The following is a 25608-nucleotide window of genomic DNA, read 5'->3' as shown; positions in this document are numbered from 1 at the left end:
GACATGCCCCATAATACAAGCCTTCTGGGCACGTATAGGAGAATATACAAAAGCACACCTAACGAATTTCTGCCCACAAGAGCCGATATGGGCAATATTTGGATATCTAGACCCAGAAACATACCACTGCACAAGAGGCGTAAGAAAACTACTACACTTCATAGCAGCAGCAGGACAGAAAGCCATATTGCAAACATGGATTCAGCCAACAGGGCCCCCATTCAGATTGTTTCTGGACAAACTAGCATTCCTGTTCCAAATGGACTGGGCAGAAACATCATTATTCAAGGAAAAAAAGGTACAAGCCTTCTTTGAAACTTGGGAGAGCTTTATCCAACAACTACCACAAAGGGTAAAAGATAAACTGAGGGACTGCTTTAGCTACACTTGCTGGTTCCAGGAACAGATGGCAGCTGGGGAGATGCCAGTTTAGGGTGACACATGAGTTGTGCCGTGGACGCGGGAGGCCTCCATAAACTTGAAGATCCTCAACACACAGGTCAGTAGACCAAAAATATAGGTGGTCGTAGTAGATCGAGAGTCTGAGTTAATGTATGTCAACTATATGTTTAAAGTTTAGTTTGTTATGTTTTTTTTAGTAAGTGAAAGAAAAAGAAAAAAAAGCAGGTTAGGACTAACACATACATACAAAGAAAAAAAGGATTCTAACCAATTTATGACATAACTATTTGTGTAACCTGATCTGTGCAATAAAGACATTTATAAAAAAAAAAAAAAAAAATAGCATAGACCTCCCATGTTATTCGCGTCTGTTTCCAGTAAAATTTCTGGGGAAATTATTGTGGTAGCTGTTTCAGACTATCTATGTCTGAGTTATACTTCTCCTAAAGGCACGAACAGTCGGAAAAATAGATATATATATAGATTGGTTTCATGTTGGCTTCCCCATGTCAGCAGAGTTATAAAACAGATATTTTCATATGAGCGGAAGTACCTATTGCATAACTGTAAGAACATTATATTTGTAGCAAGACAGAAAGCAAATATGTATACAGAATGTTAAATTGACAACGGTCTACTGCCAAGGCCCACCGATCCATATAGATATATATTGGGTTTCCACTACAGACCCCCCTTGAAACTATCTGTTTCACTAAACTCGCCCTGCTCCGTCCCACCCCCACCGCTGACCCTAGACTCGCATTGTGTTGTACACTGGAGCCATTGCTGTCATGGGGGTATAGGATGGTTCGTCATCATCGTATTCTGGATCCATGATGATGACGTTTGCGCTGACAGTGGGCTTTTTGTTGGACATCGTAGTGAGACAGGTGGACCAGGCAGTCATCAGGGTCGGAATACACTGTATGCAATGACAAACAGAAATTAGGATGACTATAAAGGTGACAAATATAATTAATAACTTCCTTATCAGGATAAACTCTTGTGTAGAACGTTTTGAAAACTCAGTAGAGTGGCGGTCTTTCACAACTGTCGCCTAGGCTGCAAATGCCCCTCTGATACCTAGGTGTGGGTTCTAATTCAAAGTTTGTGGGTTCATGGACATATGGAGGTCTAGGCTATCACCTGGGATCTCGAGGCATTAGATTAGGAGAGGTGCGACTTTTACTATTTCAGGTAAACACTGCATAACTTGTGTAGAACCCGCCTTCTTAACGCTACCTCGATTCATCGACAAAGAGTGCAAAATCAGGACTATCTAATTACTGGTCAACATGACTGAACCTTTGTCTCATTAGTAAGTGCATGATCATATATATCAATCTGGAAGGAAAAAGCTACAAGGTGATTATTCCCACTTCCCTTTTCCAGAGGCCGCAAGGTAACAGGACCACGGGCGTTGTAACACCGGTATGTTGCGTGGACATGAGCAGAGTGCACTGCAGATAAAATAAAGCAAAATCTTAGTGAAAACCTATCACAGTGTTCTAAATACACAATGTTTTAAAACTTATTTTTTCTATATTTTTCCCTTCTCCTGATAGGTACCTTACTGAGGAAAACAGACTAAGGTTAGCTCTTTTCAGTCAGTGCGGTCAGCTTCTTAATGGCAACTGCGTCTTTACCTGCGGGTCACGTTTTGCCTGGAATGTAGGTACAAGTCTCCCCTATCATCTTACAGACACACCCCTTTTTTGGCTAAAATCGTACCTAGTGCCATTCTATCTTGAAAAGTCATAGTCAAGGTAGGTCCTATTGGTCGACTAGTCCCTATAAGGCGTTTCTAGTATAATTTATAAACTACTGCTAATTATAATAAACATAATTAATCCAGCCAACATTTTATTTACCATAATGATCAGGAAATTTTTTTTTAAAAACTTGTCAGGTACCTCCCTTGGCTGTCTTATGACGTCAATGTACACGTGTAGGTCCAAACTACCACCAGGGGTCTCTCTTCTCGCTCTAGTATAATGTTACAATACTAGTAGTATGCACAGGTACGCACGGCGTGGGACTCCCTGATCTTCACCCACGCCAATGTCCCTCCTGGAGATAGTCCGGATGGTGAACACGTCCAGGCCGCCTACCCTGACCCTACACTACCTAGTGACAAGACTGGAAAGAGCCGTCGTACCTATGCAGGAAACAAGGGTAGACCAACATGACAGGATAACTACAGAACACAGCAGAGTTGGATCGAGATAAAGTAACTATTGGGGGTAACCTCATTATCTTCAATGCTGTCTGACATTATTTTACCTATGAAGTGTGTACCTTCGTTTACCTCATTCACTTCCGGTACCCTGTATCTGCAGATTACCTCATTCATGAGCTTCTGTGTGGTTATCTGCTCATTTACTTTAGTATCAGGGTGGGCCTCCAACCTGAAAAAGACTGGAGCAACAACAAGCACATATTCATACTCCCCAACAGGTGTGAGCTGAATGTGGTCAAATTGGCAATCTCTGAAATGGGTAGAGTGGTCAAGGCAAGTGTTATATGGCCACCTTACTTCTGTCCTGACTCGCATATGGCAAAGATCATGCTAACTGGACAAATGATGCAGCAGCTACAGAGAACCTAGGTGTCACCCATTCTTGTTCAGTGTCGACGTAATCGCTGCTTTTGATTCTGAGTACCAGTTGGGCCATCTTGGGGGACAGGGACCTCTGTAGGCAAGTTCTGTTGATTGTTCGCCATACGCTGTCCCGTTCTGTTGCTCCCGTCTTTTAGCCCATTTTGCTTTCCTTCCTCATTGACTTGTAACTGTAAAGTCCTTGACATATCAAAGTCCAAAGTCTTTATCAAAGTCCAAAGTCTTTATCAAAGTCCAAAGTCTTTATCAAAGTCCAAAGTTTTTATCAAAGTCCAAAGTCTTTATCACTGACTCATGCTGTCAGTATCTATTCTTCTTTCTTCCACGGCTTGAAGGCCGCTGCCTTTGCTGTGTTGTCGGCGAGGGTGTCATCTCTCGCTTCTCCATTGTAGAAATCGGTGTGAATTCTCCATTGCCAGGTAGTAGTAGTAGGGTTTCCATGAGACTCTGCACCGCTGCACCATTCTTAATTGGCTGTCCTACTGAGATAACAAGCTGTCTGGCCTTCCATATTGGGCCATAATCATGAGCTATGCCAAATGCATTCCAGGAGTCAGTGTAAAGAGTTGCCGTCTTACCTTCTACCACTCCACACGCCTCAGTGAGGGCCTCCGGTTCCGCTTCTTGCCCTGAGACATGCGGAGGCAGAGCTTCTGCGTTTAGGACATCTTGTTGTGTGACCTCTGCATATCTGGTTCGGAGTCATCAATCCTCACCCTGGTACCATCTACAAAGGAAACCTCAAAATATGCATCATTAACAGTGTATTCTAATAACAGTTTTTGTCAGAATTTTGTTCCACAGAATCTTAAAAAATTTTAAAAAATAGCTGATCTGCCATACTCAGATCACCTATGCCTCACCTCCCCCGTTTGAACCGGAATACCTGATTAAAAGAAGAGTAGCCGGGTTCAAGGTAGTACAACATCGGAAAGAAATATTGGGGGAGGCATGGAAAGAGCACATTGTAGCCGGATCTAATAGGCCAGAGATAAGTGCTTGGGTTGCACTTGCATGAGTATGTTCTGGATGTCATTTGGGGTGTGGACCACTAGGGGGTAGTCCAATACCAACTTAGAAGATTTGTCAACCATTGCCTGTACTGCTGCCACCGCACAAGCAGATGAGTGAGCTCCTCGAGCCACTGGATCTAACCTCATGGAGTAGTATCTCAGTGGTCGTGGTTGTCCTCTGTGCTTTTGTGTCAATACTGTCGTATGGGCGGCAGTATGAAACAAGGCCAAAAAAGGTGCGGAATTTGGCAACGGGTGTATGTACAGGTATGGCCTGGCCAGGGGAACAACCTTTCTTGCAGAACTTGGTTAGTCTTTGGAGGCCTCCAAGCCTTCTGCAAGGGAAATTAACAGTGAAATTGTGGCCGGTCGGCAGTTTTTCCAAAGCATCAGCACACAGCACCTAACATGCGTGGCTGACCCTTCACCCCCTTTTTTTTTTTTAAACTAGGGGGATACTGTTTGACCCAGGGGTGTGTATCTGGGTCTCGTATATATTATCATGGTGGATATATTCAATTTCCCTATGCCTGTCTTGTGGGTGTCCCATAATTTGTCAGGAACCGTGGAAAGCTGAGTTTGGGACAGGAGAAAAAAACAAAACTTTTTCTTCTGACTATCTATGATTCTCACCCCCTCCTTGGATAAGAGACGTGTTCTTGCATCATCTAGCTCCACCCCTCTGAATTTGGCTAATCACTTACTTCCTTATTTTCTCATTCAACGTTAGCAGTCCTCGGATACACATCACAACCAAATAAAGATAAAGTCTTATGCATCACACAATTTACATTTTACAAATTACGGGTCAATCTACCCCGTTCCTCCTGTGGATACCTGGCCTTATTGTTACCTGCTTGTTTCCCATTCTTCGGCTTCTCTGCAGCAACTTACTTCCTTTACACCTTACTCCCTGTACTTTATTTTAACGTTTATTAAATTTAACTATTCAAACCAGTTTAAACTATCTAAATTTAACTTCCTTAGGACTGCAGAATCAGTAACTTCCTCTTTTTAAAATCTCTCGCTCCCGTGAAAGCCCAGAGATAGGATTACAAGGGAGAACGTGGCTAATTTTTACTTTTACAACAGTTTTTGTCCCAGACTTCCGGCGACCGGGCAGATGCAGTCTTAGATGCCGGGCATCTCCATCTGATTGGTAATGTACTGCAATTCACCCTATTTACTGAACTGTTATACAACTCAACTGTTATATCGAACGCTGGCGTCCTTGGCATGTGTTGATACAGACGCCATTTCAGCCCGCCTTCTCTTCCTCTGACTGACATTTAGGGAAATTCTAACGTCTAATGTATAACTAATGTGTTCACAGCGGTGACCACCTAACATTGTATGTGGTTACAATTGAATTGGGGACATGGCAAACATAGATGTATTTTCTTGTGGGCATGGTGGGCTATGCAGTTTGTTACAGTTTGCATTCTTAAGAGCCCCCTCAGGATGTGAGTGGCATATAACTTTTTACATTTGTATGACGGACGTATAACAAAGATTAGATTACATAACAAAACATACGAACAGTAGTTATTGTCACAGCACATGAATTTGCTTTGCTTCTATTAAGAGTTACAGCACTTCCTCTTTTTAAATGAAGTTAGCAGCTTTTCTTTTTTTTTTCTTTCCCTAAACAATTACGGGCACAAGCCTATACTTTTAACGTTTAACAATTCAACAGCAACACAGTTTAGTAGTCTGCCTTACTAGAAGGGATCCAATAATGAACATGCAACCTACAAAGTCCAAACCCACAGCGCGCCGCTGTGTACGGTGTATTAATCTTGGCTATAACCCAGCCAATGCGTTCTCACTGTCGACAATCCCTTCTTGCAGTTGAGCAGGACTGATACTAATTCTATATGATAGACAAACAAACTATTTGTATATAACAACTCAGCAGGATTAGCTCTACACAACAGACAAGCACACTAGCTTTATATAAAAGACAGGTGGGACACACAGAAAGATTGCTTGATTAATCAATGATAACCCCTTCCATACTTTTTCCTGGAGGGTGTAAGAATTGACCTTGGTACAATGTTTGTTGCCTTTCAATTTCAATCATGGCAGCCAGATTCATGATTATAGAAGTCTTCTCAGACGCTGGGCATAATATGCCCCGCCCTAGAGTCTCTAGCCTTTCTGTCGCTACACAGTTTAATAATCTACCCTCAGAGGGATCCACTCATGAACATTCAAACGATAAACAAATTTGTGGACACACACAAATAGACAGAGCACCAGTACGGCTGGTTTTAGTCTTACTGCCCCTCGGGATCCGGTCTGGCAGTTCACTTTCTCCCGAAGCCTTTACCGACTTTACCGAAGTAGCGATACCTGTCCAGACGTTTGACAGTTCCCTGACTCTTAGGTTTTGTAACCAAACCAGACCAGAGCAGGAACACCTTAGTCAAACTACCCTCACAGGTCCCTTACTTTTAGGTTTTGTAACCAAACCTGACCCAAGTAATAGGGACGCCTGTGCAGGGTCATTCCCTCCCCTTAGGGCAGCTTATTGACCTCGCCACTCGACCAGTACTCTCAAAACAACAGGCATGTAAACATTCCTTTATATCTTATGACAGGTTCTTATCACGTGATCGAGACTTAAAGAAATACCTGTCGTGCGGTTCCAAATCTATCGGCCTTGCACGGCACATAGGCAAGCTTGGAGTTAGCCACACAGGTATAGATAACTAATTTATCTTACCGTGTTCTGATGATTTGGTGGGCCCGCTAAGTCCAAGGTTGTTTATGTCCGTGCCTTGTGTCCGAGCTCTTTGGAGCCTATCGATCACGTCCCATCTGGGGTGCCAGCTGACGTGGAATTCCTTTGTGGAATCACGGCTTACTCAATTTGGAATGTTTACACCCTTCCATATTAAATTCTGAATTGATTATATGCGCATAAGAAGTTTTCACACTGACACAGGTTCAGCATGTATAGCTTCCTCAATTCTACTTTATTGTTGGGCGCGTAGCCTGTTTTAAAAGAGTTTAACATATCCGCCCATCTGGGCAGGTCAAAGATTACATAGATACAACGTATTGTTTAATTATTGGATAAGCATCTTGCAATTCTTCCATCCTCCGGTCATCTGTGATTGGCCATCAGGTGGTGGATTAGATGAGTGGGTTGTCTTAGACCCACGTGTGGTTCCTTCGATATGATTGGTTGTTACATCATGAGTTAAAAATAGCATAGACCTTTCATGTTATTCGCGTCTGTTTCCAGTAAAATTGCTGGGGAAATTATTGCGGTAGCTGTTTCAGACTGCGGTTATCTATGTCTGAGTTATACTTCTCCTAAAGGCACGAACAGTCGGAAAAATAGATATATATATAGATTGGTTTCATGTTGGCTTCCCCATGTCAGCAGAGTTATAAAACAGATATTTTCATATGAGCGGAAGTACCTATTGCATAACTGTAAGAACATTATATTTGTAGCAAGACAGAAAGCAAATATGTATACAGAATGTTAAATTGACAACGGTCTACTGCCAAGGCCCACCGATCCATATAAATATATATTGGGTTTCCACTACAGGATAGAAATTACGGATTCCGCATGCGTCTGATCCGCGGTAATACGCAGATCAATCGCATTGGATTACACAATTCCGCTCACATTAGTGGGTTGAAATTGCGTAATCCACTCGCAGAAAAGAGAACGCAGCAGGTTCTATTTTACCGTGGCTATCCGCAGCATAGAGCCTATTGTGCTCCATGGTCGCGGATATACCCGCTGCCCATACGCAACTACGTTGTATACGGGCTGCGGGTACCCGCGTCATCGCTAAGCGAGGGTTTGGGAAATGCAAACAACAAAAAAGGTGTACTGCACATGACCGCCTGTGTGAGTAGGCAGTTATGCGCAGTACATTACGCGGCCGTACACAGGGTCACAGCCGGGCTCACAGATGAGATCCGCTGCGTGAGCACGGCGTTATTCAGACCGCTACCTGTAATACGTATTTTACAAGAAGCCCCGGGAACGTTCGCCTTCATGCAGTTCCAGGAGCAGCTTGTTGAGCGCCTTCTGTGTGAGACCACCGCACCTCCGCAAGCTTACGGAGACTCACGGAACGCCACTTTTTACACCCCATACCCACCACTTAGGTCAAGAAATGACCCCCAAAAAGCATGAGAGGAGGGGGGATACATGGTTTTATTGCCCCATGGGCCCATTTCAACCAGCCTCCGTAATTACCCCTGTCTTCGGAAATACTACACAGTTCACATTATTACTTTTATCTAAGATTTGCGAACGCCGAAAAGGGCGCGGAGTGTATGTGTGTGTGTGTGGGGGGGGGGGGATTTTTAGGGAGTCAATTTTTATTCCATACAAATAAGCAATGGGGCCTGGAATTTATTCAGTTGTGCCCTGAAATCCAACGGGTGTTCCCTCCTTTATAGGCCTTGCCATGGGTCCTGTAAGTAGATGAGGGCCACAATGGATATGTTTCTGAACACGGAACAAACGGGGGTATCCATTTGGGGGTGAATGTCTTCATTCCTATGTACCCTGTACAAAAAAAACAGTTTTTAAATTTAAAAAATTGCCAAAAAAATTGAAAATCGTAACTTTTTCCTTCTGCTTTGCTTAGATTCATTCAAATACTGTGTAGTCAAAATACGCAGTACATGCCTAGATGAATTTGCTAAGGAGTCTAGTTTTCAAAATGGGGTCATTTGTGGGGGTTCTTTATAGTTTTGGCCGCTCAATGGCTCTATAAGTGGGCAATGGGGCCTGGAATTTATTCAGTTGTACCCTGAAATCCAACGGGTATTCCTTTCATTGTAGGCCTAGCCATGGGTCCTGTAAGTCTATTAGGGCCACAATGGGTATGTTTCTGAACACGGGACCAACAGGGGTATCCATTTTGGGGTGAAAGTCTTCATTTATATGTGTGCTGTACAAAAAAAAACAGTTTTTAAATTGACGCAATAGCCCAAAAAATGAAAATCGTAATTTTTCCTACAGCTTTGCCTAGATCTATTCAAAAATTGTAGGGTTAAAATACACAGTACACCCCTAGACAAATTCGTTAAGGGGTCTATTTTTCAAAATGGGGTCATTTCTGGGGGTTCTCTATGGTTTTGGCCGCTCAAGAACTCTACAAGTGGGCAATGGGGCCTAAAAAGACTTCAAGCAAAATCTATGTTCTGAAAGCCACCGATTCATTACTCCTTACTCATTACCCATACTCCTTTCATTTTGGGCCCCGTTGTGCATGCGAACATAAGATTAGGGCCACAATGGGTATATTTCTGAAAACAGCACAAACAGGGGTATCCATTTTGGGGTGCAAGTCTTCCTTCATATGTGTGCTGTACAAAAAAAGCTGTTTTTAAAATGACAGAATTGCCAAAAAAACAAAATACCTAATTTTTTCTGTTTGCTTTGCTTGAATTTATTCCAAAACTGTGGGGTAAAATATGCAGGACATCCCTAGATAAATTCGTTAAGGAGTCTAGTTTTCAAAATGGGGTCATTTGTGGGGGTTCTCTATGGTTTTGGGCGCTCAAGAACTCTACAAGTGGGCAATGGAGCCTAAATGGACTTCAAGCAAAATCTATGTTCTAAAAGCCACTGACTACTCCTTTCATTTTGGGCTCCGTTGTGCATCCAGACATAAGATTAGGGCCACAATGGGTATGTCTCTGAACACGGGACAAACAGGGGTATCCATTTTTGGTTGCAAGTCTTCATTCATATGTGTGCTGTACAAAAAAAGCGGTTTTTAAAATGACAGAATTGCCGAAAAAACGAAAATCACAATTTTTTCCTTTTGCTTGGCTTGAATTCATTCAAAAACTGTGGGGTAAAAATATGCAGTACACCCCTAGATAAATTCCTTAAGGGGTCTACTTTTCAAAATGGGGTCATTTGTGGGGGTTTTCTATGGTTTTGGGCGCTCAAGAACTCTACATGTGTGCTATGAGGCCTAAAAGGACTTCAAGCAAAATTTCTGTTTTGAAAGACACTGACTACTCCTTTCATTTTGGGGCCCTTTGTGGACTCAGATATAATATTAGGGCCACAATGGATATATTTCTGAACACGGGAGAAATAGGGGTATCCATTTTGCGGTATAAATCCTCATTTTCATGTAAACTATAGGAAAAAAAAAATATGTCTTTAAAATGACAGATTTGCAAAAATATGAAATTTTACTTTTTCGCCTCTAAATTGAATTAATTCCTGAAAAAAAACTGTGGGGTCAAAATACTCATGACACCCCTCAGTGAATACACTAAGGGGTGTAGTTTTTAAAATGGGGTCATTTGTGGGGGTATCTATTATTCTGACACTCATGAGCCTTTCCAATCTTGGCTTGGTGTAGGAAAACAAAGTGTTCCTCAAAATGCTAAAAAGTAATGTTAAATTTGTACGTCTCCTAAATGGTTAAAAAAAAAAGAAAGTTTTTTCAATGTGTGCCCAAAATAAAGTAAACTGGTGGAAATATAAATCTTAGCAAAAATTTCTATATTATGTTTGCACATATTTAAGATATTGCAGTTGGGAATGTGAAAAAATGAAGATTTTTTTCAAAATTTTCCCAATTTTGGCGCTTTTAATAAATAAACACAAATTCTATCGGTCTATTTTTTCCGCCTAAATGAAGTACAACATGTGGCAAAAAAACAATGTCAGAATCGCTAGGATATGCAAAGCCTTTCTGGTGTTTTTCCATGTTAAAGTGACACATGTCAGATTTGCAAAATTTGGCCTGGTCATTAAGGCGCAAACAGGCTTGGTCACTAAGCGGTTAATATTCTTCTCCCTACACTGCAGTGGAGGTTGAGGGAGAAGCCATAGCTCATGATTATCGCAGACTACACGGTCTGAGCACACTATTGAAGGGACTACTTTCTGGTCTTCTTCTGCAGCAGACAAATGCTGATTTTATGTGCAGCATCTAAAAGAGAAGTAAGCGACCTGCGACTCTGTCACTGGCCTGTACTCCTCTCAGATAGGTCAGCAGAAATATATTGACAGATTCTCTTAAAAGGGACTAGATCACCAAAGTTTTCTTGTGTTAATTAAAACCAGATAGAAAAACATTTTCCTAAACTGTTTTTATTTTCTGATTGTAGAATTTTTTATTGTTCTGTCTGTACATGACTATGAGAGCAGCCAATTTGTCCGTACATGAATATAAGGGTGGTCATCTTGTCTGTACATGACTATGGGAGTGGCCATCTTGTCTGTACGTGACTATGGAGGTGGGCATCTTGTCTGTACATGACTATGGGGGCTACCATCTTGTCTGTACATGACTATGGGGTTGGCCATCTTGTCTGTACATGACTATGAGAGCAACCATCTTGTCTGTACATAAATATGGGGGCGGCCATCTTGTCTGTACATGACTATGTGGGAGCTTCTTGTCTGTACATGACTATGGGGGGGGCATCTTGTCTGTGCATGACTATGGGGTTGGCCATCTTATCTGTACATGACTATGAGAGCAGCCATCTTGTCTGCACATAAATATGGGGTTCCTCACAAAAATATAGTGGCAGCAGCACTCAGCCAAATACACCTTAAGGTGTGAGGTTTGGATCAGGTGTGCAGGTTCAACTTGTCCCAGCTCCAAAATATCATAAATATTGCATAGTATTTAAGACATTCATGTGTTATTGCATTATGATGCAATAAGATTGATGACCAATTTTGATTGTCCCTATTTGTTGGTAATCTGCAGTATTGTACGAGGGTTTGGTTACTTTCCATGGCAACCGATGGCTGCAGTATATAGATCCCTTGCTAGTGGAAAGACATCAGGCAGATTATGCGATATGCGCACTATACACTCAAATGGTTGTGGATGACATCTATAAGGTATCGCGAGAGTTACCGTAGTCCCGCGCAAGCGCAGTGCAGGTGACCCCCGCATTGGACTGATATCTAATACCTTATGTGGTAGGAGACATGAGCATTACACGCTGGCCACGACGTAGTTGAGATCCATCTAACATCGTGAGATGTATCGCACTCTCGCATCTGCGCAGTATAGAGAAACTCTTCTGTGTGTGGAGTATGATCTACGCGGTAGCCGCTCTGGGTCTCATGTTTGCTACAGGGAACCAGTGACTGCACTGTGTTGCAGGTGAGTTCCTGTCATTTTAAGACTGGAGACAAAACAACTTGATTGTTTGCTTACCTTAACAAATAAAACCCTCTACATCTTCTTACTGTAAAACGTGGGGTAGGCCACAGCTTTATTTATATTTAACTTTAAATCACTTTATATAAAATTAAGAACCCTTCCCATGCCTAGCTGTACTAACACTTTAACTGCCCCAAGGAAGTTTGGAGGCCCAAATCTCAATAGGCCTGCAAACCTTCCTTTTCCGTCTCCAGCATGGGAAACTCCCGGCCTAACCTTAGCTGTGACAACTTCCTAACCTAACAAACCTCACTCCTCTCACTTATCCCCTCTTCCCTCCAGGGCGGGTGGGAGGGTGTCTTCCATTCCTCTTCCACTGCACGCTGCCTCCTTCTATCTCTCTTCCTCCTTCTCTCCTTCTACTCCCTGCTCACATCCTGTCTAAGCTCCACCCCCTAAGCTCACCGTTAACTCTTACTATACCCAACTCTCCCCCTTTGTCTCCAGTCACCTGCCACTTGATTAAACATTTTGTGGCATACTAGACTGGAGACAAAACAACTTGATTGTTCGCTTACCTTAACAAATAAAACCCTCTACAACTTCTTGCTGTAAAACGTGGGGTAGGCCACAGCTTTATTTATATTTAACTTTAAATCACTTTTTATAAAATTAAGAACCCTTCCCATGCCTAGCTGTACTAACACTTTAACTGCCCCAAGGAAGTTTGGAGGCCCAAATCTCCATAGGCCTGCAAACCTTCCTTTTCCGTCTCCGGCATGGGAAACTCCCGGCCACGCGGGATGTGCCGTATTGCCTACGGCACTTACCGCCCCACCTCACTAACCCTACATAGCGCAGACTCAACCCCGTCTTGCAAACCTGAAAGGAAAGTGTCCAAACCTACTTCATTGAGGTGAACCCCATCCTCCCTCAAAGCTCCTCTTTCCTTGTCCTCCAGCTCCCAATGGCGCACAGCGATGCCCCCCCATCGCCTTCATGAAATTTGACATTTTTTGGTTGACCAACTTCCAGACTTTTTCGATAGCCTCCATGTTTCTCGCACCTCTCCAACAGCGTCTAGCTATAATATCCGACCACACCAGTATAGAGTCTTGGAAACAGTCACGAAATCTTAGTAAATCCTGTTTCATCAGCACAATAAGCTCGTTCATTTTGACTTTTCCTAGGTCATTCCCCCCTGCGTGTACGACCAGAATTACCTTATGGGGGGTCCACCTGCTTATGCGCATAACCACTTGCAACAACCTGTGCCATTGTAGTCCCCAGATTCCCAGCCACCTTACTTCTGTTCCGGCCAGGCCTAGATTTTTTCCCAATGGCCGTACAGCTGCCCTCTTTTCCGCCCAGTACACAAACGAGTGTCCAATTATCCATACTTTCCATGGCTTCGGGGCTGAAACGAAACAGACAACAGGAAAAACCTACCCATTCTGACTACCATATAAACCAAACTCACCATTAATCTGAGCCTTAATGGCCTATAACGCAATTAGATCTGGCCTGACATATGACTTGTAGGCTTGCGACTTCCAACTGCCTAAGCGTTTTAAGCCTTCTTCGCTCATACCATGTGCTTCTGCCGTGGTCTTCGCTCCAATTCTAAAAGAATGGGTGCCGAACTCGTTTGGGACCAAACCCGAAAATTTTAACGCCGACCGTAAAACCGCTGTGAATTGAAAACGGGTTAAAGGGGGGCCCGATGAATGGGCCAGAAACTGGCCACTGGGTTCACGCGTTACCATATACCGGCGGACCATATCCACTGGGCACCATCTGGTGCCCAATCTACTGATCGTGATCCATTCCCCTCACCCATAAATGTCCGTTTTAGACTTTCTGACACGCACTCTTAGGCTGCCGCCATAGAATATAACGTCGCTTGTTAACAGGCCTCCTTGCTTGTTTTTACTGGCAGAGACTAACTCGCCAACGCGCAATACCGCAAAAAACGCTAAGGAAAAAGCCGTTTGAAATAACGTTTCCGAACCGTCCGAACAAATGGCCTCTAAGGCCTTTAAAAGTTTCACCAGCAGCTCAAACGTAATAGGCCGCCGGTTATCCTTGCTCGTACCATCTTTTTTCCAACCGCGGATGATTTGTCTAAACACAAAATCCTTGGTGATATCATGAATGTTATGCAACCTCAATAAAAAAAGCAACTCCCGATAAGTGCTTTTTCGCTAAACCGACCGATGCCCGTTTTGACCGCAAGCCAGTTAACATATCCAGCGTGGCTGAGCGAGCTCTGTCGCCTCCTACCACCCGATTATCCGCGAATGTCAGCCACGTCGCCCAAATCGCATTGTAACTCCTTCATGTCGTGCCAGCCACTGATTTTTCTACCAGCTTTAGCAACTCTCCTCTGCCAGACTCCACAAGAAACACAAGAAAGGAGGGCAGCGTACCCCCTCGACGTCCGCTCCCGGGTGCCGCTCCCTGAACAACTCCATCTGTGAACAAAAGAGTGCATCAGCTGCGCCATTTTTGTGACCTGGGACATGTCTCGCTCTCAAATAAATATTCCTTTGAAGGCATGTAGGCACTACATGCCTCACCAAGACTAACACTGGTTGTGAACTTGACGATTGTTTGTTGATCGTATTGACTACTGCCACGTTGTCCGACCAAAAGCACAACTTACAATCCCGTAACTCGGAGCCCCATAGCTCCAGAGCGACCACCAACGGAAAAAAACTCCAGTAACGTAATGTTCCGTGTCCATTGTTTTTCACACCATAACCTTGGCCAGGGTTCCCTGCACCAATGATTTTTAAAGATAACACCGAAACCTCCTGATCCCGCCGCATCCGCAAGCACACTGAGGTCCGTGCCCGCCCAATCATCCCTCGGGCACACGACCTGCCCGTTGAATGATTGTAAAAACACCCTCCATATATGTAGGTCTGCCTTGATTCCCCGCGTTATCCTGACGAAATGGTGAGGTTCACGCACTCCCGCCATCGCCAGGGACAGCCGTCTTGAGAAGGCTCACCCTATGGCGATGACTTTACACGCAAAGTTCAGTAGACCTAACAGCACTTGGATCTGGTGCAACGTGGCCTTTTTGCAAACCGCTATCTCGCTGACCGCTCGGTGCAGCCGGTCAACCTTGTCCGCCGGAAGCCTGAAAACCATGTCGACTGTGTCAATTTCGATACCGAGGAACGTCAAACATGTGACCGGGCCCAAGGTTTTTTCTTCTGACAACGGAACGCCTGCCCGGCGCATGAGTCTACGAAAAGTGTTAAGCAACAACGCGCAATCGCCGGATGTTTGGGAACCGATGAACAAGAAATCGTCCAGATAATGTATTACTGATGAGATGCCTGTCTCGTACCTGAGCATCCTTTCTCGGAATCAGCTGAAGAACTCGAAGAAGAAACAAGAGATTGAGCATCCCATGGGTAAACACATGTCTATGAAAAAACGGTTATTAACTCTGCACCCCAGCAAATGAAAGCAATCCGGGTGGACGGGCAACAGCCGGAAAGCAGACTCGATGTCCGCCTTAGCCAAATGCGCGTTCTTGCCCGCTGATCTGACTAGCCGAATAGCACAATCAAACGACGTTTATGCAACCGCAGCTTGCTCTTTTGATATTCCGTCGTTCACTCACAAACCGTCAGGAAAGGATAGATGGTGTATTAAGCGGAACTTGCCGGTTTCTTTCTTGGGTACGAGTCCCAATGGAGACACCCGCAAATTCGCAAATGGAGGCTCTTCAAACGGGCTGGCCATTCAGCCTAGTTCTACCTCTTTGAAGAGCTTTTCGAGTACTAACTTGATGTTGTCTGTAGCGGATTTTAAATTGGGGCAAAAAAAAAAAAAAATTGATGCTGGTTGGTGCGAGAATGGGATCACGAAACCTTCCGAAAAACCTAACTTAAGGATTTTTGCTTCCTGTTTCTTGTGGTATTTGCCTAGCTACAGATCCAGGTACTGACTTTTCACTGGTGTGCGCTGCTCCACTGGCACCGCCCACTGAGGTAGCAGGTCTCTGCTTGCGGAAGCAGCGGACTGCCGCATGTTGCCCTCCGCATATGGAGCATTCATGCCTAAATTTACAGGTAGCATAGAATCTACAATGCCCTTCATTGTAGAGCCAACATGATCCGTTTGGACGCTGGGAGGCCGCAGGCGGCTGTTGACTGCCACCCACGGCTCCCCCTGGAAAGGATGATTTAGCCGGACGTTGCGCCAGTATAAGTTGGATCCACACATCTGTGGCCTTGGTAGCCCAGCTTATGTGCTCCATTCCTGATACCCGACGCCGAAAGTCCTCATCGTATCTCCACCAAGCAGAACCGCCGTGTAACTTATACGCACTGAAAATGGTGTTCATATACACCATCAACTCCGGGCCCTTGTTGGGCTGATGTTGACACACCGCATGCGACAGCATTAGAAAAGCTTGCAACCAGTTGCCAAACGTTTTGGCAATTTTCGCCTTTTTATCAGGTCCGCGTTCCGTAACGCATTCCTTATCCACCGTCACATGATCGACCGACAACAAAGACCAGATATCAACGTAAATACTTTTCTTAATCTTTTCCAACAACTCTTCGGACAAACCGACCCCTAAAAGGGGCAACCCCACAAAACAGCGAATCAGCATATTTTAAACCTTCAATCGGGTCACTTTCCGCACTCGCTGTTGAGCCAACTCTACCGCTACCCGCAGGCAGGACCGAGCCCCCTTGCGAACAGGACACTAGAAGCCCTCCTTTAGGTTCGACTTTGTTCAACAGCGATTTCAAAACTGTGACTAAATCACATTTTTCCAAGCATCTATAAATGAGGACTCACCAGCTCGACCGACCTCCGGCTGCGCCAAGGTTGTGGTCCTTGCCGTGACCCTCTTGTTACGTCCGTCATGTCCGGGCAAGGGCTGCCGGCTGGTTGCTCGCGGAGCCTCGGGCGCCTTTCCTGTGTGTGAAGTTCCAGGGTAGTTCCTCTCCGAACTCTCCTGCAAATAGTTGTGCCTCCTGCGGCGTAACACCTCCCTGTCATGGCGTGCTGTATGCTGCGCCGACCAGTTTTGTTGGCATGCTGACTGCTGTAACTCTTCAGAGCTGCTGCTCCTGCTGCCTGCAGCCGTAGCGCGCTCTCTGATGCTGCTGTTGCTGCTGTACCCTGCAGGGCCCTGCTCTAAATCTACCGGCCTGCTACTGACCTGCTGCGCACGCCTCGCTCTCTCACGCTGCCTGCGCCTTGTACCCTGTCCTTGCCGTCTGCTGTTGGTGCGTTGGGACGGGGCTTGATACTGGGAGCCCTCCTACCCAACTTGGGCGTTGAGGTAGCGGGGATTTATATAGCAACCTCGTTGGGTGTGCGCTCCCGGCGGGGGAAGTTGGCATGGGGGCGCGCTGTTAGTACGTCTCTGAGCGCTCGTGGTACCCGAATATGGGGACAGAGGTGTCATTGGGCTTAAAATAGGGGCCCTTGAGGGCCTGCTAGCGCCGGCTGTGTATGTGCGGATATTCAAATTACCGCGGCGCTGTCTATGTGTGCTGCACTCCCTTTGATGGCTATCTGACCCTGATGCTGTTAGCTCCTTATGCAACTCCGCACCCCCTGAACTAGCCCCCATGCTGCTGGCCCTACTCTCCCCGCTAGTTTCAGTGCTATACTGATCCTTCCTCCCCTCTGTACCACTTCTGCTATCTGAGCTTGCCCCCCTACCTTGCTGCCTACTCCCCCTTCTCCCTCCTCCTCTACCCCACTGCCTAGTTTTATCCTGGCGTGTGTGGCCGCCATCTTGCGACCACGTGCGGCCGACATCTTGCGGGAGCATGCTGATGCCCGCCTGCTGGAGCGCCTGACCGCCATCTTGTTGGGGCGCGCGGCCGCCATCTTGTGGGAGCGCTCGGCTATCCCGCGTGTTCACCTCTCTCCTAAGGTGCCGCTGTCTCCTTGTGTCTTTATGCAAGCTCCTGCTTGCTCTCCCCTGCCGCTCGATTGAACCGGAGCCCGGAGGGGGTGCCGCGCGGCTGCTAGTTCCCGCCGTACCACCGGCTGGTGGTGACCGCTGTAATGTCACTTGCTCTCTTCCGGCGGCTTGCTTCCTTGCTGCCGCCCTGCTGTGTCTTTGTGTCTCCTCTGGTCCCCTGGCGTAAGTCATTTGGCTCGATCTTCTGCCCCCGTGCTTTGCGACCGGGCTTGGGCTCAAGCGCGCTGGGGGCTGCTTCCTCCTCTGCGGCCGTCCCCGCGGTGCCTCGCTCCTGATGCCGACCTCAGCTCCCCGCTGCTGCGCCTCTTGATCTTCGCTTCCTTGCGCTGCTGTGCCTTCTTTGCAGCTGGACAGGATCTCCTCCAGCCATCCTGTCCCGTCCTGGCGCACCGCTTGCTGGATACTTTCCCGCAGGGCTTCCATCTCTGCCGTCCTTTCTGTGCTCCGAATCTTCACCTGCTGTCTCCTGTTGTCTCTTCTTCACTCCCGATCTTCTTTTAACTTGCGTCCTTGCTCCTGTCACTTTATCCCAAAAACTTTTCTTTCACTTTCCTTGTCTTCTGCCGCTCCGTCCTTCTTCCACTGCACGCTGCCTCCTTCTATCTCTCTTCCTCCTTCTACTCCCTGCTCACATCCTGTCTAAGCTCCACCCCCTAAGCTCACTGTTAACTCTTACTATACCCAACTCCCCCCCCCCTCCCCCTTTGTCTCCAGTCCCCTGCCACTTCATTAAACATTTTGTGGCATACTATTACATGCTAATTACTAGAGATGAGCGAGCACACTCGTCCGAGCTTGATGCTCGTTCGAGCATTAGGGTACTCGAGATGCTCGTTATTCGAGACTAGCACCACGCGGTACTCGGGTCAATTCCACTTCCTTCCCCACATGTTTAGCGCCATTTTCTAGCCAATAGACATGCGGGGAAGCCATTAGCACTTCCTCCTGTGACGTGCCAGCCCTATCCCACCCCCCTGCAGTGAGTGGCTGGTGAGATCAAGTGACCGCCCAGTACTTAAAGTGTTCCCGCCCGCGGCTCTCCTCAGATACACACTGGCAGAGGTTAGGGAGAGTGCTGCTGCTGATATAGGAAAAGAGTTAGCGTAGGTCCTGTCTTCAAGAACCCTAACGGTCCTTCTTAGGGCTACATCTGACCATGTGCATTACTGTTGTGGCTGGCTGGGAGCAGTGGTGCACAATTTATTTTTTTTAATATCGGGCTGTGCAGGCCATTTCAGCTATAGCGTTCTCAGTCTGTAGTCTATTATACAGAGTATAGGGAAACTGCTGCTGCTGATATAGGGAAAGTGTTAGCAGATGTCATGTCTTCAAGAACCCCAACGGTCCTTCTTATGGCTACATATGACCGTGCGCATTTTACTTGGGGCCTGCTGGGAGTAGAAGTACTAGTAGTGCTTCAATTTTTGTATAACGCAGCTAGGCCTGTTTGCAGCCTTTCAGGAATACTTTTTTCTGGCTGCAGTACCGTACTATACCGCTCTCACCGTGAAAGTGCACTCAAATTATTCCTAGCCTGCTGTGAACTACCCCATTTATACAGTTCTCTGTCTGCAGAGAATTAGACGCAGTGTTTGGGGCACCAGCCACTTCTATAGGGAAAGTAATATACACTATACAGTCCGTATCCTCCGTGCAAAAACACCAAAGCTCCTTCTTAGGGCTGCATCTGACCGTGTGCATTTTACTTGGGGCCTGCTGGGAGTAGTAGTAATAGTAGTGCTTCCATTTTTGTATAACGCAGCTAGGCCTGTTTGCAGCCTTTCAGTAATACTTTTTTCTGGCTGCAGTGCCGTACTATACCGCTCTCACCGTGAAAGTGCACTCCAATTATTCCTAGTCTGCTGCGAACTACCTCATTTATACCATTTTCTGTCTACAGTGAATTAGACGCAGAGTGTTGGAGCAACAGACACTTCTATAGGGAAAGTAATATACACTATACAGTACATATCCTCCATGCAAAAACCCCAAAGCTCCTTCTTAGGGCTACATCTGACCGTGTGCATTTTACTTGGGACCTGCTGGGAGTAGTAGTAATGCTTCCATTTTTGTATAACGCAGCTAGGCCTGTTTGCAACCTTTCAGTTAGATTTTTTTCGGTCTGCAGTGCCGTACTATACCGCTCTCACCAGGAAACTGCACTCAAATAATTCCTAGCCTACTGAGAACCAACTCATTTATACCGTTCTCTGTCTGCAGTAAATTAGACGCAGAGTGTTGGGGCAACAGTCACTTCTACAGGGAAAGTAATATACACTATACAGTCCGTATCCTCCGTGCAAAAACACCAAAGCTCCTTCTTAGGGCTACATCTGACCGTGTGCATTTTACTTGGGGCCTGGCTGGGAGAAGTAGTAGTGCTTCCATTTTTTCATAATGCAGCTAGGCCTGTTTGCAGCCTTGCAGTAATACTTTTTTCTGTCTGCAGTGCCGTACTATACCGCTCTCACCGTGAAAGTGCATTCCAATTACTCCTAGTCTGCTGCGAACTACCTCATTTATACGGTTCTCTGTCTGCAGTGAATTAGACGCAGAGTGTTGGGGCAACAGACACTTCTATAGGGAAAGTAATATACACTATACAGTCCGTATACTCCTGGCAAAAACCCAAAAGCTCCTTCTTAGGGCTACATCTGACCGTGTGCATTTTACTTGGGACCTGCTGGGAGTAGTAGTAATGCTTCCATTTTGTATAACGCAGCTAGGCCTGTTTGCAGTCTTTCAGTTAGACTTTTTTCGGTCTGCAGTGCCGTACAATACCGCTCTCACCAGGAAAGTGCACTCAAATAATTCCTAGCCTGCTGCTAACTACCTCATTCATACCGTTCTCTGTCTGCAGTGATGTAGACAGCGGCCTCATCACCAAACAGTACTGTAATATTACCCGGGCCACTACAAAGTATTTCAGCTCAGCCACTGTGCAGAGCGTCTCACAATACCATTGCCGTTGGTGGGGTTGAGATAGCCGCACTTACCAGCACTATCCTCTGGCTTTAAAGTCTTCTCCCACTCTACACAGCCTCTATTATCTACAAGTCTCTGTGAGCAGTAAATTACCTTTAGGTATCAGCACAAGGCAGCGGGTTACTTTTTTCAAGTCACATCATAGAGCTTCCGCTATCTGCAAGTCTCTGTGTGCGGTGAATTAAGGCCCAGTTGTCAGTGCTGTACAGTGGGGTAATTTATTTGGGCCGTGCTCTATTCTTAATCTGCCATGATGAGGAGTAGGGGTAAGGGTCAAGGACGTGGACGCGGACGTTCAAATGAGGGTGTGGGCACAGGCCGCTTTCTTGGTCCTGGTGAATCACAGTTGGCTGCTGCGGGATTAGAAGAGAAGTTTCTGGGGTCCCCAGCTTAATATCACAATTTATGGGTCCACGTGGTAGACCTGTATTACAAACAGAGCAGTGTGAGCAGGTCCTGTCATGGATGGCAGAAAATGCATCCAGCAATGTATCGACCACCCAGTCTTCTATGCAGTGCACTACTCGCGGTTTAGGGACTGCAACTCTGAATCCTCTGGCTGCTGCTCCTCCTTCCTCTCAGCCTCCTCACTCCATGAAAATGACATTCTGAGCAGGCAGACTCCCAGGAACTGTTCTCTGGTCCCTGCCTTGAGTGGGAAAAACTGGTTCTTCTCTCACCTAAGGAGTTTGTCGTGACAGATGCCCAACCTTTGGAAAGTTCCCGGAGTCCGGGTGATGAGGCTGGGGACTTCCGGCAACTGTCTCAAGAGCTTTTTGTGGGTGAGGAGGATGATGATAATGAGACACAGTTGTCTGTCAGTGAGGTAGTAGTAAGGGCAGTAAGGCCGAGGGAGGAGCGCACAAAGGATTCGGAGGAAGAGCAGCTGGACGATGAGGTGACTGACCCCACCTGGTTTGCTAAGCCTACTGAGTACAGGGCTTCAGAGGGGGAGGCAAGTGCAGCAGCAGGACAGGTTGGAAGAGGCAGTGGAGTGGCCAGGGGTAGAGGCAGGGCCAGAGGGAAGAATCCCTCAACTGTTTCCCAAACCAACCCCTCGTGGCAAGCCTCCTTGCAGAGGGCTAGGTGCTCAAAGGTTTGGTTGTTTTTCAGTGAGAGCGCGGACGACCGACGAACCGGTGTTCAACCTGTGTCGCACCAAGATCAGCTGGGGAGCCACCACTACCAGCCTCACCACCACCAGCATGCGCAGGCATATGATGGCCAAGCACCCCACAAGGTGGGACGAAGGCTGTTCACTGCCTCCGGGTCACACTACTGCCTCTTCCCCTGTGCCCCAACCTGCCACACAGATGCAATACCCCTCTCAGGACACAGGCAAGAGTGCCTCCCGGCCTGCACCCACACCCTCACGTCCACTGTCCTCCACGCCATCCAGCAATGTCTCTCAGTGCAGCGTTCAGCTGTCGCTAACACAAGCGTTGGAACGAAAGCGCAAATACACCACCATGCACCCACACGCACAAGCTTTAAATGTGCACATTGCCAAATTAATCAGCCTGGAGATGCTGCCGTACAGGCTTGTGGAAATGGAGGCTTTCAAAAACATGATGGCTGCGCGGTCCCGCGCTACTCGGTCCGAAGTCGCCACTATTTTTCCCGGTGTGCCATCCCAGCCCTACACCAGCACGTCTCCTACAACACTATACATGCCCTCACCAACGCGGTTACTGGGAAGATCCACTTAACTACGGACACGTGGATAAGTACTGGCGGGCAGGGCCACTATATCTCCCTGACTGGACATTGGGTGAATTTGGTGGAGGCTGGGACAGAGTCAGAGCCTGGGACCGCTCACGTCCTACCCGCACCCAGAATAGCGGGTCCTACCTCGGTGCTGGTATCTGCGGCGGTTTAAGCCACCTCCTCTAAACCCTCCCCCTCCGCCACCTCTACCTCTCAATTAAGAAGTGTGAGCAGCACGTCGCCAGCAGTCGGTATCGCACGGCACGGCAGGACAGCGGTGGGCAAGCATCAGCAGGCCGTGCTGAAACTAATCAGCTTAGGTACGCTGCTCCCGAACTGTTGCAGGGTCTGACAGAGCAGACCGCCCTCTGGCTTTCGCCGCTGAGGCTCCAACCGGGCATGGCTGTGTGTGACAACGGCCGTAACCTGTTGGCGACTCTGCAGCTCGTCAACCTCACACACATGCCATGTCTGGTCCACGTCTTCAATCTGGTGGCGGTTTCTGAAAAACTACCTCCACTTGCCTGACCTGCTCGGCAAGGTGCGCTGCGTCTGCGCACATTTCCGCAAGTCCACCACGTACGCTGCCACCCTGAGGATCCTGCAACATCGGTTTAATCTGCCAGAGCACCGACTGCTGTGCGACGTGCCCACACAGTGGAATTCTATGCTGCACATGTTGGCCAGGCTGTATGAGCAGCATAGAGCAATAGTGGAATACCGACTCCAACATGGGCGGCGTAGTGGTAGTCAGCCTCCCCAATTCTTTACCGAGGAGTGGACCTGGATGGCAGATATCTGCCAGGTCCTTGGAAAGTTTGAGGAGTCTACCCAGATGGTGAGCGGTGATGCTGCAATCATTAGCGTTACCATCCCGCTGCTATGCTTGCAGAGAAGTTCGCTGCAAAGCATAAAGGCCAACGCTTTGCGGTTGGAACAGGAGACGGGGGATGAGAGTATGTGGCTTGATAGCCAGACCACCCTTATGTCTATATCTCAACGCATTTTGGAGGAGGAGGAGGGGGAGGAGCAGGAGCAGGAGGAAGAGGGGGAAGAGACAGCTGGGCACACTGCAGAGGGTACCCATGCTGCTTGCTTCTCATCTGTTCAGCGTGTATGGGCTGTGGAGGAGGAAGAGGAGGAGGATCCTGAAAGTCATCTTCCTAGTGAGGACAGCCATGTCTTGCATATTGGGACCGTGACACACATGGCTGACTTCATGTTAGGCTGCCTTTCTCTTGACCCTCGCATTAGACATATTCTGGCCAACACGGATTACTGGGTGTACACCCTTCTTGACCCACGGTATAAGGAGAACCTTTCCACTCTCATTCGCGAAGAGGAACGGGGTACGAGAGTGATGCAATACCACAGGACCCTGGTGGAAAAAGTGATGCTAAACTACCCATCTGACAGCGCTAGTGGCAGAAGGTGCAGTTCCGAGAGCCAAGTAGCAGAGGTGGCGCGGAGATCAGGCAGCATGTCCAGCGCAGGCTGGGGAACACTGTCCAAGCCCTTTGCCAGCTTTATGGCTCCCCAGCAAGACTGTGTCACCACTCCCCAGTCAAGGCTGAGTTGGAGGGAGCACTGTAAAAAATGGTGAGGGAGTACCACTGGCCTCCGAGATGCCTCTGCTCCATACAACTATTGGGTGTCAAACTATTGGGTGTCAAAGCTGGACACGTGGCACAAACTTGCGCTGTACGCCCTGGAGGTACTGGCTTGCCCTGCCACTAGCGTCTTGTCAGAGAGGGTGTTTAGTGCAGCTGGGGAAATCATCACGGATAAGCGTACCCGCCTGTCAACTGCCAGTGCCTACATGCTTACACTCAAAAAGATGAACAAAGCCTGGATTTGCCCAGACTTCTCTTCTCTACCGGCGGAGAGCAGCGGAACCTAAAGATTCTTTTTGCTGCAACCGGAGAAAAAAGCATTCTCATTCACTGGAAAAAAGGGGAAATTAGCTTTGTCATTCACTGTCGGATATTAGTCCTCCTTCTCCTACTCCTGTGTAATACCATCTTTGTGCACTGACAGCATAGGCGAGCCCAAGGAACTCAAAGACTTCCCCTTGCAGTGTTGAGCTATCTGTGTGGGGACACATGGATTTCCCATTGGTATGTAACTCAGGGCACCTTGGGTCACACAAGGTGGGTGCTGGGACCAAGCCTGACCTTGGGCCCGCTCACGTACTTCCCACACAGACTATAGCGGGTCCTGGTCATGGTTTCTTGGCCTTGTGATGCCACCTCCTCCTCCTGCTTGGGGTCAAGAGATCAGCACTGGGCAACATGTATTTTCTCCCATGTTATCACAGTTATCTGAGACACTGGTTTGGGCCAAACAAGAGGAGCATTACTGCATTAATAAGAAGTTCACAGCTGTACTAGCATTGCAGTCCGCTGTATGCCCGCGATTGCTCAGGGTGTGTGCAGAGGCCTATGTCCTCGGCGCAGTGAAAGTCTGCCATGTTTGGGCACTGTGATTTCTTCATGTTTAATTCTGTCTTTGGGTTCCTTTGGCTCGCCTATGCTGTGGGTGCACAAAGACTTCCCATAACGGTGTTTTACCTGTCTGGCACAAATACACTGACTGACTTGGGTAGGGTGCAGAGTGCAGATGGCTTTCCCCTTGCGTTGTCGATTGAGGTATCTGACACCTACACAGAATGAATAGTGTGTGGACTCATGGATTTCGCATTGCTGTGTAACTCGCGGCACCTTGGGTCAGACAAGGTGTTTGCTGGGACCGAGCCTGACCCTGGGTCCA

The 25608-nt window shown here is 47.1% G+C and overlaps 1 long non-coding RNA gene across 1 annotated transcript in view; it reads right to left on the bottom strand.

Moving 5' to 3' along the window:
• Positions 1-758: 758 nt before the first annotated feature.
• LOC136625819 (uncharacterized) overlaps positions 759-25608 on the bottom strand; it is a 38016-nt gene continuing 13166 nt past the window's right edge. Inside the window, exon 3 of the long non-coding RNA XR_010792584.1 lies at positions 759-1862. This is a non-coding gene — a long non-coding RNA (uncharacterized lncRNA). The remainder of the gene's footprint in view (positions 1863-25608) is intronic.

Source organism: Eleutherodactylus coqui, chromosome 4 (genome assembly GCF_035609145.1).
Source record: "Eleutherodactylus coqui strain aEleCoq1 chromosome 4, aEleCoq1.hap1, whole genome shotgun sequence".
Lineage (NCBI taxonomy): Eukaryota > Metazoa > Chordata > Amphibia > Anura > Eleutherodactylidae > Eleutherodactylus > Eleutherodactylus coqui.
The sequence above is the reverse complement of the archived record's forward strand: the minus strand, read 5'-3'. Positions and strand labels throughout refer to the sequence as shown.